This window comes from Mycteria americana, chromosome 2, assembly GCF_035582795.1.
Source record: "Mycteria americana isolate JAX WOST 10 ecotype Jacksonville Zoo and Gardens chromosome 2, USCA_MyAme_1.0, whole genome shotgun sequence".
Classification (NCBI taxonomy): domain Eukaryota; kingdom Metazoa; phylum Chordata; class Aves; order Ciconiiformes; family Ciconiidae; genus Mycteria; species Mycteria americana.
In genome coordinates this window covers 136,826,063-136,840,205 of record NC_134366.1, presented here as the reverse complement: position 1 = coordinate 136,840,205, position 14,143 = coordinate 136,826,063, and the positions used below count along the sequence as shown (strand labels likewise).

The 14,143-nt window shown below is 49.5% G+C and overlaps 1 protein-coding gene and 1 non-coding gene across 5 annotated transcripts in view; one reads left to right on the top strand and one right to left on the bottom strand.

Moving 5' to 3' along the window:
* The window catches only part of TRIM55 (tripartite motif containing 55), a 49,020-nt gene extending 41,755 nt beyond the window's left edge, over nt 1–7,265 (bottom strand). For all 4 annotated transcript variants that reach the window (XM_075494744.1, XM_075494746.1, XM_075494745.1 and 1 more), the window contains exon 1: nt 7,256–7,265. The gene's annotated coding sequence lies outside the window, so the exon portion shown is untranslated. The remainder of the gene's footprint in view (nt 1–7,255) is intronic.
* Nucleotides 7,266–10,733: 3,468 nt separating this feature from the next.
* Nucleotides 10,734–10,806, top strand: TRNAR-ACG (transfer RNA arginine (anticodon ACG)). Its single transcript has one exon. It is a non-coding gene; the product is annotated as a tRNA-Arg (tRNA).
* The last annotated feature ends 3,337 nt before the right edge of the window (nt 10,807–14,143 follow it).

Sequence of the window (14,143 nt, the reverse complement as noted above, 5' to 3'; positions counted from 1 at the left end):
GAGAGGGGAGCAGCCACCACTGCTGTGCCGGGGGACCCCCACACCCACCTGCCTGTCTCCCCCAAGCTTTGCCCTGCCTTGCTTACCTCTGGCGAGAAGTCCTGGCTGCCCGAGCAATACAACATCCTAACAAAAATGAGGCTGCTCCCTCCATTTCTGCCCACCCGAATGTGAGATTTAGAGTAAAATGACAATGCGGCGTTCCCCTCTCCCCATTCCTCCTAACTCTGCTTGTTGTTTGACTGCAAATATTTGCATTTTTAGCCAAGCATCCCTTGGGGGTCAGGGGGGAGGCTGTCCGCCCATCTCACCTTTCGTCTGTGCCCATTTACTCTGCAGTGAGCAGTCCTCAGCAGCAGATGATGAGCACCGGCATTCCGACCTACCGCAGGCACGTTGCAGAAATTAAAATTTCACTTATATTTGCAACAACTTACTAAGCAGATGAGCCAGCTATAAGATGAAGCCCTCCTACCTATACAAGTGCAAACTGTGAACGGTATCTTGCATTTCATGATTTTATTGTGATCACTAAACATCCCACGATAAATACTGAAACTACCCTTGTACATGACTCCATTTATGCAGCAAAAGAGCCTTTGCAACAGAGACAAGTGCTTTCAAAAACAGTTGCCTTTTGAGACTGACATTTTTCCACTCAACATATATATTCGTCTTTGCGTACCTCGTATGTGATGATAGGCCATATGCGGTCAGTATGTGGAGACCTTCTAAAAACAACCTGAGAGACGGTTTCAGATCTCCAGGAAAACGAGGACCAGCACAGGAGCTAATGACATCTTCTGAAATTTCCTTTTGCCCATACAAAATCACAGCAGCGGGGCAAGCTCAAAGCACTTCTAAGGGTGAGTCACTGGGCGCACATCAAATGTGCAGGAGCACAGGATTTCAGGGACAAGCTACAAAGATCAGTCAGAGGGATGACGTCTGCCCTTTTCTTTCGAATTGGGGATGGACACTGACCTGAGCTGAATTGTGCTCAAAAGCAGCCTTCTCTGGGCTTATCCATGCTCAAGGAGCTTCCACGGTTTGCAGCAAACAGACAGAAACATGGGATAAATGGGCAGATGAACTACATTATCATTTGTGTTCCAGATTCATCAGCAGTACCAACATAAATTATAGCAGACAAACCTCTGAGATTTGTATTAAAAGACCCTGAAACGGGTGGATGAACTCCATCGGGGAGTCACCTCCGTGCGCCGTGGCTCTGCTGCTGGTGGGACACCAAACCGTGCTGTTGCTGCTCCTGGCTGCCTGCCGCAGAAGGAGGGTCCTGTGGCTTCCTGCTGCCCTCCAGCAATGCCAGCAGGCCAGCGTGGACCCCAGTGTCACCTGGCTTTAGGGGCCACAGGGAAACAGAAAGCCCTCCCAACAGAAAGTCCTGGTTTCCTCACAGTCCTTGAGATCAGGATGAGAAATGGTGGTCAGGCCATACCCTTCAGGGAGGCAGGGCAACCCTGAACGTGATTCAGACGAGGCATTTATCATCTTCCCTGCAATTATCTGTATTCTCAAAAGTCTCAAAATCAGTGAGCCTGAAAAGACAGGCTGCTGGTGCTGTGGAATAACAAACATGACATTAGCAGTTCAGCATCTCCCCGAGCAATACACAACTTTACAAGTCCAGAGGTTCCCAAACCCTCATCCCCTCAACACATTACTGCTAGAAAGAGATCTACATTTCACATGCAAGGCGTAAAGGTATGTCCAAAGCACTGCATGGAGGAAGTACTGCATGTGGGGAAGAAATAGCTCCGCACTACTGCCTACCTAAAAATAGGTCCTTTCCAGGGCTAGGGACAAGTTTCACAGATAACAGGCACAGGCTTGCTTTTCCACACCCCCAAATATGCACTGCAGTGAGAATGAGACGTGAAGGAAGAAAAGATATAAATAAAACAAAACCAGTTAGAAAAATGGGAGAACACCCCGATTAGAAAAGTGGGAGAATCCCGCTTCCTGTTGGAGAGTAAGCACCTAAATGCTTTACTATTTTAGCACAGTCCCCCACTTTTCAAATGCAGCCCTGACCCTTTCCCCTTACTTTGCTATCACAGCGTCCCATGGGAGCCTGTCTGTAAATCATCACTACATGTCTGCCCTGCTAGCAGAGAGGAAGGAATGACGGCTCCTCCCCGAGTTCCGGCATTTTATGGAATAACATGGGTGTTTAGTGCGGGGTTAGCAGCGGAGGAGTCGGTGCTGTGACCGCAGGGTGGCACAGGTGACACAGCCGGGGCAGTGCTAAGGGGCCTCCCAAGCGTATCAGAATTTAAGGAAAAGGCGATTGCAGAGTTTTAACAGTAGGAATTTTGACTGCGGGACAGATTTGATTTCTGCTCTGGCCTTAACAGGCCGTAGCACTCCCCTTTAAACCCTGCTGCCACAACCCCAGCTCTGTTGTTAGGGAAGAAGAGTGATGTTCAATAGAGAAGCGCCTTGTGTTTCACAGCACAGATCCAGCTCAGGCTTCCCAGCTGGTGTCATCTCATCACTTCGCAGAGATACAGCCCTATCCCAGTGTCACGTTTCTCCCCAGCCTTGGTCTGCTCAACATAAGCCACTCTTGATGCTATTTCAGTGTGTCCCCTCCATAGCTCAGCTGGCAGAGCAGAGGAGCGTGAGTATTTTTTTCTCCAGGTCAATGCTGAGGTCTCTAGTTCAAAGGAGAGACTGGTTTTAAGGTTATACTCAGCACATGACTTTACACCACGTCAGAGACCTGCTGAGACTCTGTCCCAGCTCCCTAGGCTGGTCTAGGGTTTTCATCCATAGGTTTTCATCCATCCCCATCTTGACGATCATTCCTCCAGGACAGAATAGAGATTCAGTGCTGGAAGAAAAAGGATCGAACGTTATGGTATTACAGCTAAACAAAAATGCTGTGTGTGGGGGCAGGAAGGTTTTCACACAGCAAGGCATTACCTGAACCAGTCAAGCGCCTGCTTAGCACGTGACTGGTGACAGAGGTGGTACCTCTGTCCTTCAGCTTTTTTTTCAAACAACTCCTCTGTTTTCCTTTCATGTATTCCTCTGCCTTGTAAATGCTCTTTAGGCATATAGCAAAACCAGCATGACTATTCATTTCTGAGCGCCAATGCTTTTTTTTCTTTTGAAAGTCACATTAGAAGAACAAGTTTGCCTTTTGGCCATTTTCCAGCCAAGTTCTTTCGCCCTCTCCCTCACATGAGATTCACGTGAGCGTAGAGGAGCACAATGCATGAGAGAGCGATGCAGGTGTTTGCAAGGACAACAACAGCTGGAAACGCCTTCAAGCTGGGCAGGAGTTGAATGAATGCACTTCAAGCTATGATCAGGGATGCCATCCGCTGTGACATTGTGTTCATTGTACCAAGAGGCAGTCTATTGGATTAATGTCCTTTTGAATTATCACTTCAGGAAGCATCTCGAACACGCCGACCCACGTCCGCACGCACGGGGTTGTGTCCCCCTCTCCCATCAGGCTGTTCCCCAGGAGTCAGCCTTTCTGATTCTGGCTGAGTTTAGGGAATGCAAGGAAAGAAAGGGCAGACAGCAAGTCCTTTGGCCACAAAACAAATCAGATTTTAGGTGCCTCTTCAGAGGCTTTGACCTTGTCACCAAAGTGTCAGCTTTGCGGTAAAATGTATGTTTTGCACAGAAAGCCAGGGTTGGGCTGCCTGAGGATGGACATCTCTCACCATGAAGTCCTACACCCCTGCAGTCAGGGTTGGGCAATATGAACGAGTAGTTCATGGCAGCAAACTGCATCACAATAATCTGTTACCATGATCGGGGGAGAAGACAAAGAGTTTGGGGCTTTCTCTCCCCCCTCCCTCCCATTTTCCACCTTCCTCTACCTCACCTAGCCAAGCACAGCCTGTCCCCAGCCCGGAGGGTGACTCCTGGTGACTCCAGCCATCAGCAGGGAGGGAGGCTGCTCCGGCGCTGTGAGCAAGGGAAGGAGTGCTGCCGTGAGCTGGCAATGCCTGACCTCCCTTGTCCTACCTCTGTGGTCAAGAAGCTGGAAAAACACGGCACCGCTGACCCCATATCCCCCTGCCACAGCCACCCTTTGGATCAGGAGAAGGTGGCTGGGGAAGAGGAAGGGCATGTGCGGGGCACAGGGAGGACTGCGATGTGGTGGCAAAGCAGAGCACAGGATCTGTGCCAGAGCTGCTGCGCGTTTCCATTATCGCAGCACTTAAGAGTTGCGCTGCTAGCGAAGCACATGGCCGCCTGCATGTAGTCTGCAAGAAAGAAGAGGTTGTGCAACAAAGTCAGTCCTCGGAGGGATCTGCTTGTTGCGAGTTTTTCCTCCTCGTGTCACTTGTGTAGCTGTTTTCCCAATGCTGTGGGGTCGGATCTCCCTCATCTCCACCCCGTTGCAGGTGTGCAGGGAATCTTACTTCAGGGAAACCCCGGGAGGTGACAAGCTGGAGCAGTACACAGCATGTTTCTGCTGCTTCTGATAATCCCAAAGACTGCAATGGAAACATGAGAGGGGTGATAATAGATTTATGTATGAATAGACCACAAATCATATCTCTTCCAGTTACCTACGTAATATGGCCTTGGTGCTATTTCCATCCCTAATCATTGCAATGAAGCACTTCACAGCAAGGCAACAGCTTTGCAGCAGCAGTGCTTTATGCAGAAATTTGTATTTAAGGTGCCTTTTAGGCCTTGGTTCCCCATATCCCAGAGTGATATGTCTGCCACTTGCCACCACGCTGCTGGGACATCACGCTGGGGCTGCTGCGGGATCCCACCAGGAGTCAGCCTCAGGACAGCATCTCTCATCCTTTGATAGCTCAGCTCCCAGGGTGGAGGGCTGTGGTGCTTTCAGGGTAATCCTTAGTCACTGGCTTAATTCCAACTCAAAGGAGAGGGGGTTCTGGGGTGGGCAGGAAGGCTCTTGCTCATCACTGGGCTTCTTATCCTACCCTTGACAGACACCATGAGGAACCTCAGGAGTCGAGCCTGGAGCCAATCTCCTATTCCACACCAAACAGCAGAGGATGCCTCTGCAATCCCTGACCTCCACCAGAGGTACTCACCAGAGACCTCGCCCCTGCAGCCAAAACGGCGCAGGCATGGCTATTGCTATCCTTTAACACTCCGGAGAACATGCCAAGGAGCCTGATATGAGTTAGGTGGCCACAGGGTAACAGTTCACTGTAACCTTCAGCAAGCAATGCCAGCGGGCAAGCAGTAACACTGAAATCCCACTTAATCCAAGAGAGATGAAGCAAAAATGCAAATAAAATCATTTATCCATGAAAAATCCATTAATATCCATCCAAAGTAGATGATATTTAAGGAATACTTTAAAAAGCTAAAGAGACTCCTACCCTTACCTGTCTAAACTGGCAAGACCTCTCACCTGTCACTGGCTGCTGTGCAGGTGATTGCCCTGAGAAGGTACAGTGCTTCCTTAAAAGCTTCCTCTGCAAGTCATGGCTCAGGTTGCATTCATTAGGGTGCTCCTAATATGTCAGGTCTCATAGCCAATTCCTTGGGCTCCTGGCAGACTTTAATCTGAAATGCATCCAGACTGGCTGCTCATTCCCGGGAACTGAAGTCAGCCATCGATCACTTCCAGGGAAGTATAAATGTCTCTTTCTCCAGCCAGGTGTCACCCAGTCAGGCATCAACTTCTTGCCTTGAAGAAGGTGACAACACTCCCATCCTTCCTCTGGTGACTTAACATGTTCCCGTGTGAAATGCTCTTTACGCTAACCCTCACAGGTCGCACCAGGCTGGAAATTGAGAGATAAAGCATCTGAAGGGGCCAATGTGTAGAGCAGGAACTCCACCTTTTTCCATCTTGGTGATCCCATTTTCATCCTTTCCCTCACTTTACAGCTAGGGAGCGATTCTGAGGGAAGTGTGTCCGTCCAGCACGTGGGAGGCAGTGGGATCAGTGCCTCTGCTCTCCGGCCCTGGAATGGTGTTGTCCCCACTCCTCCCCTGGCCCCATGTGCTGCAGCAGCCGTGCAGGGGGGGGCAGAAAGGTGCCTGGGCCATTTCCTTCCAGTTTAGGGAGGAAACTGTGCTGCCAGCGGGCTAACGGGTATCTCTGTGTGGTCCCTATGTGAGGCCACTTTATAAAACTGGAAGGAGAAAGTTTGCAGAGGCAAGTGGAAGAAGCAAAGGGAAAAAGACACAATAACAGGGTAAGAAAGGAGTAAGCACACAGCAGTTCCAGGATGTCCTCTGCGTTGAGTAAGCACTGCTCCCTTTAAACTGATTCCCCAAAGCCCAGCACCCCCCCCCCCTCCCCCCCCCCGCTCCTCTTCTGCTTTGCGGCAGCACAGCAACCCGCTTTTCCTCCTTCCCACATCAGCCTTCAGCTCCTTTATCCTCCACCATGAAGGGAGTGGACTGTTTCAGCCTCTCCCTGAAAAGACAAGTCCTGTGAACCAACGAGCAGCCTCTGCTCGTGCGGGCAGAAACCGCTCCCCGTGCTCCTGATCCCAGCACCAGCGTGAAGCAAGACATCCCCTCCAAACCAAGGCTGACTAGGCGCACGCACTTTGCCGTACGCCCACCAGAATAATGATAGCAGGCAGGGCAAAGAAGAGACGTTTACATTATTGCAGAACAAAAAGTTTAAAAAAAAAACCCAAAGAAAACAGTGGCATTCAGGCATTGAGCCAGTGCCTTTCCCATGACAGCACTCTGGCTGAGCACTTGAGCCAAAGTATTGTTAGCTGGCCAGGTAATGCTAAAGGAATGAAATAATTTTAAGTTTTGGCAAGAAGAAGGGCCAGCGCATCTCCTGGATAAGGAAGAAATAGGAGGAGCTCCATGCTAAAGTGGTGGACCTCCCTGGAAGAGAAGAATCTGGTTTTTTAGTAGGAAATTAGATGAGAGAGGCACTTTGTTCCCCCATGAGGAAATACTCCTTGGTCAACACAGCCTGAGGTGTAAGGTGCGGAGGAAGGTAGGCTCTCCGCTCCTCACTGTGTCAGGAGAGCCTGTGGCAAAATGCCTGGGTATGAGGGAATGGCCTTGCTGATTTAATCTTCAAAGCCAGTAACTGAAGTCTGGTTTTCTCTCATTTCTCCACCTACCTCTTTTATAAGTTTATCTATCTTGGCAGCTGTGAGTAAATGTTTTTGTTTGCTTTTTGTCTTAACCTGTCTTGAATTAAGTATGATTTCAGTGTAATTGGATACTAATGACTCGTTCCTTGCCAAAGGATGTGGTAAATCTCCACACAGAGCTTGAGGCACCTTACAAGCACTCTGGGTTGCCAGCTTGTTCTCCATAATATCCAAAGCATTACTGAATGCACCCTCCCTCAGCTGCAGGGCCCCGCTGGACCTGCAATAACCAGGAGGGAAGAAGTGTCTTCTAGGGATGGGAGCAACCAGGAAGACCTGAATCCCATGGGCTTCTGCAGGGTTTGTTGGAGGGTTTATGGTTTGGTGAAAGAACAAGCGGTTCTTGCACCATGTGCTGAGCAAGAAGAAAGGAGAGAATCCCCCATCAGCCAGAACTGAACCAGCAACTTAAAGTTTATAAAAAACTACATATATTTGTAGCCTGCCTCGCTGCCAAGAGAGCCAGCAAAAGAAGTTAGGAGCAGCCACCAAAGGTAGGCTTGGCATACTGTCAGGCACACCCATCCTTCCCTACCTGCTCCCCCCTTTGTATCACCCCTTCTCATTTCCAGCTCTTACCTGTATTCACCCCCTCCCCGGGCCACTAGCCTGATTTCCCAGCTCTGGCTCCAGCTTCCTCCAGGCATGAGGATGGTTCCCTGCTTGACCAAGGTTTCACCTCAAATCATTATTCTTGGCTGCAGCCCTGTCCTGGGCTCGAGCAGGGCCCACCTCACTGGGACCTGCTTTCTGAATTGCAGGGCACCACAACACAGCTGTTCTTGCACGCAGTACGTGCTCCGTTAGCCAAAACTGAGTGGCCTTGTTTGCTCAGAGCTATTCTGTTAGAAGTGCATGGAAATCTGAGAAACTACTCTTTTCTAACATCATCCTTTGTCCCACCATCGCAGCAAGGGTAACACCCCTGGGATGTCTGAGCAAATACATGGGAGCCCTCTATCCCGCCTGGCCCAGGTATGCGGTGGATCATCTCTCTGGCTGCCAACTGGAGGAATAGGTGCAAGTCCAAGCTGCCCAACTAGAAAAAGGCGCTACCCCCACCCCTGCAAACTCCTGTTCGCAATTACATTCTTCCTGTTGTTACATGCCCACCAGCCATTTGGACACACTCACCCCCTTTCATTCACTTTGTGGTTTTTCAAGGTTAATTCAGGGGAAAAAACCAAAACCTATCTGCAAAAGAGGAGCTATTTGCAAGTCTCTGCTTATGAAGGAGCTGCTCCCCTCCATGCTTACCCCTCTGCACTGGCCTGGGGCAATCAGGAGGAATTTGGCCTCATCTTCACCGCCCAGCTTACCAGCACCTGCAAAAAATAAAGAGAGCAAGAAGGAAAATGAAGAGAGGATGGAAATAACAGATCAAAAGTGAGGTGTCTGTGGATGCAGACGGCAGCTCTGCCTCTCACCTACTGGATACCTTCTCCACTTCTCACACCTTGCTCCCGCTCCACGTCTTCTGCTTCGTTGTCTCGGCACGACACTCCTCCTTCGGGCTGCGGTTTGACAAGCAACTGCAGGCGGCTGAGCTGCTCTGGCAGCGGGATGGGGCAGCCCCTGCCTCTCACCTTCCTTGCGCTGGCCCTGGCTGCAGGGCCTGGTCCCCTTGTTTGCACCAGCTGAGCTGATTCACCTCACTGACCATTAGAAAAGTACCCTCTTCTTTGCCGGATTATCTAGTTGGCTCAGGTGCCGGGAGTGACCACAGACCACCAGAGCAGTGACAAGGCAAGCTGTGTCGCTGAGCACAGTGGAGAAGAGAGGAGGAGAGGCGAGACCTCATTACTTTGGAGCAAGGAGCTGCTAAACTGGCTCTTCCTCCTTTTAAATTTCACCTTCAACATCCTCGTTGTTATCCAGAATGTAATACCCCACAAGATGGTCCATGACCTGAAGGAGTGCTCACAAGCAAGTGAAGCCAAAAGCCGTCACTTATCGCACTAGTCTGGCAAAATCACCGCTGCTGAGGGAGGTACGGTAGCAATGCGTGTTCAGATAGGGTTGTGGTGATTAACATCTGTCTCCAACAGCTCCCGGCATTTTCCCTGGCAGCCGGTAACCCCATCCTGCTCCTAAGGAATGGAAAGAAGAGTCATTCACGTTTTTCCATGCTCCCTAATGTCCAAAGCTGGCTAACTGGGTTTTTTGTTTGTTTGTTTGTTTGTTTGCCTAATGAAGCTAGGGCTAAATATGCAGAGTTTGTTTTCAGCAGCCGGGGTCTCTCTGGTACAGACCTGTTCATGAAAGCCTGAATGGATGAGTGGCAGGCCAGAAATCAAACAGCAGTCAAAGGCTATCATCAGAAAGAACCCAGCAGCTCACTGACACCCAGGTTATTACCAGTGATGGGCCAACACGTTTGGCTGCCGTAAGGTCAGTGCAGGGCTCAGAAAAGCAGGCAGCAAGTGTCACCAAGAAATCCTGAGGCTGAATCCAAAACGTTACTAATCTGCGAAGTGTTCCCCGGCTCTCCCTGGAAAAGCAAAACTTACTCTGCATCTAATTGACAAGGAAAAACCGGAAAACAAGTTCTGGGATGTTGTGGCCTTTGCGGAGCATACCAAGTGACCAAGACCACAGCCACTGGGGCACTGGTCTCCTTCCTGAAGCACCGACATGGTGCTTTGTATGGATTTAAAGGCAAAGCCCATCTTGGCAGTCCAAAGAGAATTGTCTGAGCTGCAGGAAGAAAATACAAGGTACAGACCAAGAGTAGCTTGGGGCAGGAACTAACATGCAGGCGTGAGTCAGGCACGTTGTAACGGGAGAGGTATCGGTGTGACAGTGGAGTAGGGTTACCTGGAAGACAAGGTGCTGATGCTATCTTGGTACCTTCAGAGCTGCCCTCATCCCTCTGAACACATCAGCTCTGCTCCGCACCACACAGCCTGTCCCAGCCCTTAAGGCCTTGTCTGTCTGCTCTGGGGTCCTTACGTGGGGGCAGGACCAAGCGCGGGGTGAAGGCTACAAGGCTTTTCTGCTACAGCATTGTGGAAGCAGAGGCAGATCCTACCTCCTCCTCCCAGCGGCTGGGATTCCTCCTCCAGACATCACGGGAGCAGACAGGCTCTGCTGGCCTCAGGGGCTGCTGGGGTTTGGGGGAACCGAGTTTATGAGCGAAGGGGCATGACATAACTCCCAGCGTTTGGGAACTGGATGCTATTATGATGTTTTTCTTTTCTCCTTTCAGCATAGATGTTGCAGCAGGTGACACGACCCGGCTTGTTCCCAGCTTGTAGTTGCAAAGCCTCTTCATCACGGTGAAGCAACATCAGATACGGAACTTGGACCCGGATGCCGGTGGGAAAATGGGATTTCCACTGCACAACCTCCACCCGCTGCTGGAGAATTTCGGGTTTTCCCTCCCCAAGAACAACAGCGCAGCAAAGATGAGGGATGGCGGCAGCATCAGAGAGCCAACACCTGGGGACCAGGGTGTGCAGGGCTTTGCTCCTGCCCTGCAGCCCCGCGTTTTGGCGGTGTTGGGCGTCGGGGCCGGCCCCCTCGGGGCTCCCTCCCGGGCGAACGCCCGGGAGGGAGCCCCGAGGGGGCCGGCCCCGACGCCCAACACCGCCCGCGCTGCCCCCCGGTCTCCGCTAGGGGCCAGTGGCGCAATGGATAACGCGTCTGACTACGGATCAGAAGATTGTAGGTTCGACTCCTGCCTGGCTCGCTAGTTTCGCTTTTACAGGGGAAGCTTGGGGGAAAAAGAAAAAAAAAAAAAAATACAAACCCCAAACCGTTGGAAAGCTGGAGGTGCGGATTTCCTCATAAAGGGATTTAATTAAGCCGGTACCCACACATCCTGCTCAGCATCCTTGGGAGTTTTCAACGGGGTCAACTCTATCTCCAAACAGATTTATTTTTTAAAAATCGTGCTTATTACATAGATCTTTCCCAACCACACTGGGAACCTTCAGCACCCAAGTCGATTCCCAGCATCTTTCCGTTTTCCACTGTTGTGCTACGGCTGACCCCAGAGAATGCTTGCTCATCCAGCTCCTGCTGCTGAAACAAGGTAGGTTTGGCTGCTCTGGGGAACATCCTGAAGAGCTAAAAATCATGTCTAAGTGCCCAGGACGTCAGTCGAGAGACCTACTGTTAGCTTAGTGACAACTGGATAGATGTGGTGACCCTGAAATCCCCCTTAACTCAAGCTGGGTGAAGAGTAGGTACAAATAGAAGCGTGTGTTTACGATATTCAAAATAGATACACTGACAAGAGTACCTAAATCAAAAAATAATAAAGCTTCAGATACTAACAAAATCAGGAAAGATGCTCTCTCATTTCCAGGGGTTTCCCACCTATGTGATCAGCAGGACGTCTTGTCCGTGCACATGCCACGTATCTCAAACTGCCATCATCAGCCAGCACCTCGTCATGCGGGAACATTCGCACCATCACTCCTTTGAAATCCTCCAGGTGGGCTGAAAATTTTTATCCTCATACTCTTAACTCCCCCGAGATTTATTCTATTTCCCCTTTCTCCAGGAGAAGCGACAGCTTTTGCTTGAAATGCAAACAAACCTTTTCTTACAACGTGGGAGCTGAGAATTTCTTTTTGTTGGAGCAGGTGTCCCCTCCTGTAGCTCGTCAGGCCAGTTAACAACCTCTGATCCATCTGTTTGCCTGCCCACCTCATTCTGGTGACCCAGTGTATCAGAGTGAAATGAATGGGGTTTTTATAATCTCCGGCATCTTTCATTATTAAGTGATACAAATGTTTGAATAGGATACATGCACACAGCTCGTTATTGGCACTTGCTGGAGACCAGATACAGAAATAATTAAGCACTTGCAGGTGACCAGTCACCAATACTCTGTTCCTAAATGAAGTACTTAGCAAGCTACGCTATCATCCAAGCACTGAATAGGCTGTTATTTACTACATTTAAATACATGAGCATGCCCTAGAAGAGTGGGAAGCTGAGCCAAGCAGTTACAGTAATGTAACAGGGCCATAGCTCAAGAGGCAGAATAGTTGTTTAGCGTATAGCAAGTCCTGAGATTGAGATTGGTGCCTACATTTTTCTGGGGTTTGAGTTTTGTTGGTTTTGGGTTTGTTTTTCCTGGCTTTCATTCTGTTGTATTTTTAGCTTTTTTTTTCTTTTTCTTTGTCTTCCTTTTCACTTATGGGTAATACACAGTTACACAGAAACGCATGCATGTCAATACTTTCTGGGTGGGTGGGAAAGAAAAAATGTCTTGGAGATGGAGGGGGAAAGGAGATGGTCCCTTCTCCAGAAGAAACTCTGGGTGTGCTTTTATTTTGTGAGCTATCCTTTAGGACAAGGAAAAAGGAGTGCCACTGAATGAGTGAAAAGGAGTGAAGGAGTTTGCATGAACTTCTGCAAAAAGTAGGAGCAGAGACATTGATATAGGAAGGAGTGAATCTTAACCAAGAAAAAAACCAATCTCGTAGCCCTGGACGGAGTCTGTGCCCACACCGGGGAGCGGCAAAAGGATGCGATTTTGGACTGTGGATTCAGATTTGACTGCTAGTGTGTGCAAACCTGTAAGAGAGCAGACACCTAAGGAAATGGATGCCTTCCCTCAATTTCTGCTCACCGGGGTGTGCTGTTCCCTGCCGGGCAGGCTTTTCACGCCTGGATTTCACCTGAGATAGTTCCCGAGAGGGGTGCACTGCACCACGCTGGAAGGAGAAAAGGCTCTGTGTGTGTGTCCATATGCAGACACAAAAATGTACTAATTAATAGAGAGGTAGCTGGGGCCAGGGATGTAATGCATAAAGTGTGTAACTACAGAGCAGAAGCTTGCAGGTCTGACTCCTGCTGAGCTTCATAAATCTGCTTCCCTGCTGATAATCTTGCTTGTACTCTGTTCCCACAGATAGTGGGTCTTCCTTGCTCTCATATCTGAAATCTACCTCAGAAAAACACTCTCACACAGAGAAGACTCATTCTGTGTTCTTTTGAAGGAGAAAACTTCCATTCTTCCCCTGCTATGCAGACAGGCTTGGCCGCCTTCAGACACGTTTACTCTCTCCAAGCTAGGAGTCGTTGCCAAGTGTGTTTGTCTGCTCACCACGTAGCACCTGTAACGAAAAAGAAGACTTGAAGGCAAAAGGAGAGGGGATGGCAATGCAACAGAATAGAAAACAGGAAAAAAAAAAGCAGCAGACTATGAGTGCTGGCCCTGTTATTTACAACATCATAAGCAAGCCCATGTCCGGCTGCGTTAAATCTCTTCTGTATAAAGGACTTCTGTGCTCTTTCCCACTGCTCCACCTTCTCCTCGATCATCCCGTGGACCCTTTGATCCCGTGATCTCCTCGATCATCCCGTGCACAACCAAAGGCATCCAAACATCACGTCCGTCCCCTCAAGTCAAGAGACCACGGAGCAGTTTTATCCATTCCCATCAGCCAGGGTGCTTGAGGCGCTCACCCGTAAGGCTTATCTAGCATCACATAAAGCTAAATCAGCAAGGATTATTTGGCACCACAGAAAGCAACAGGCAAAATGAGGGGAGCCTGTCCAGAGCTGAACTGGCACCCCAAGGATCACCCTGGAAAAGAAGACCTAATAAAACTAGCCCAGATTGAGCTAAAACCACCTAATTTTTTTGGCTTCACATAGCATAATGCCAAATATATATTATCTTTATTGTAATATATTACTCTTCTTAAATCATTTATTATTACTACTACTAATAGTATTACGGAAAACAATGAAGCACTTCCAGAAGCATTGCTGCAACATGGATTTCAATGTTTACTGCAGGGCTGTCACCTCTTTGCACTATTTTCTTTTGTTTTTTCCAAAAAAAAAAAAAAAAAGGGGGGAGATGTGTGTTGCTTATATATTGCATGTGCTTGAAACGGCTCCAGGAGCCTCTGCGCGGCCGTCGCTCCCCCCCCCCCCCCGCCTCTCTCCCGGCCTGCCGGGAGAGAGGCGGGGGCGGGGAGCGACGGCCGCGTCCCCGTCCATCACTGAGGGGTTGAAAAAATCAATTTCCTCCAGGAACGGAAAAAAAAAAATTGAACGTC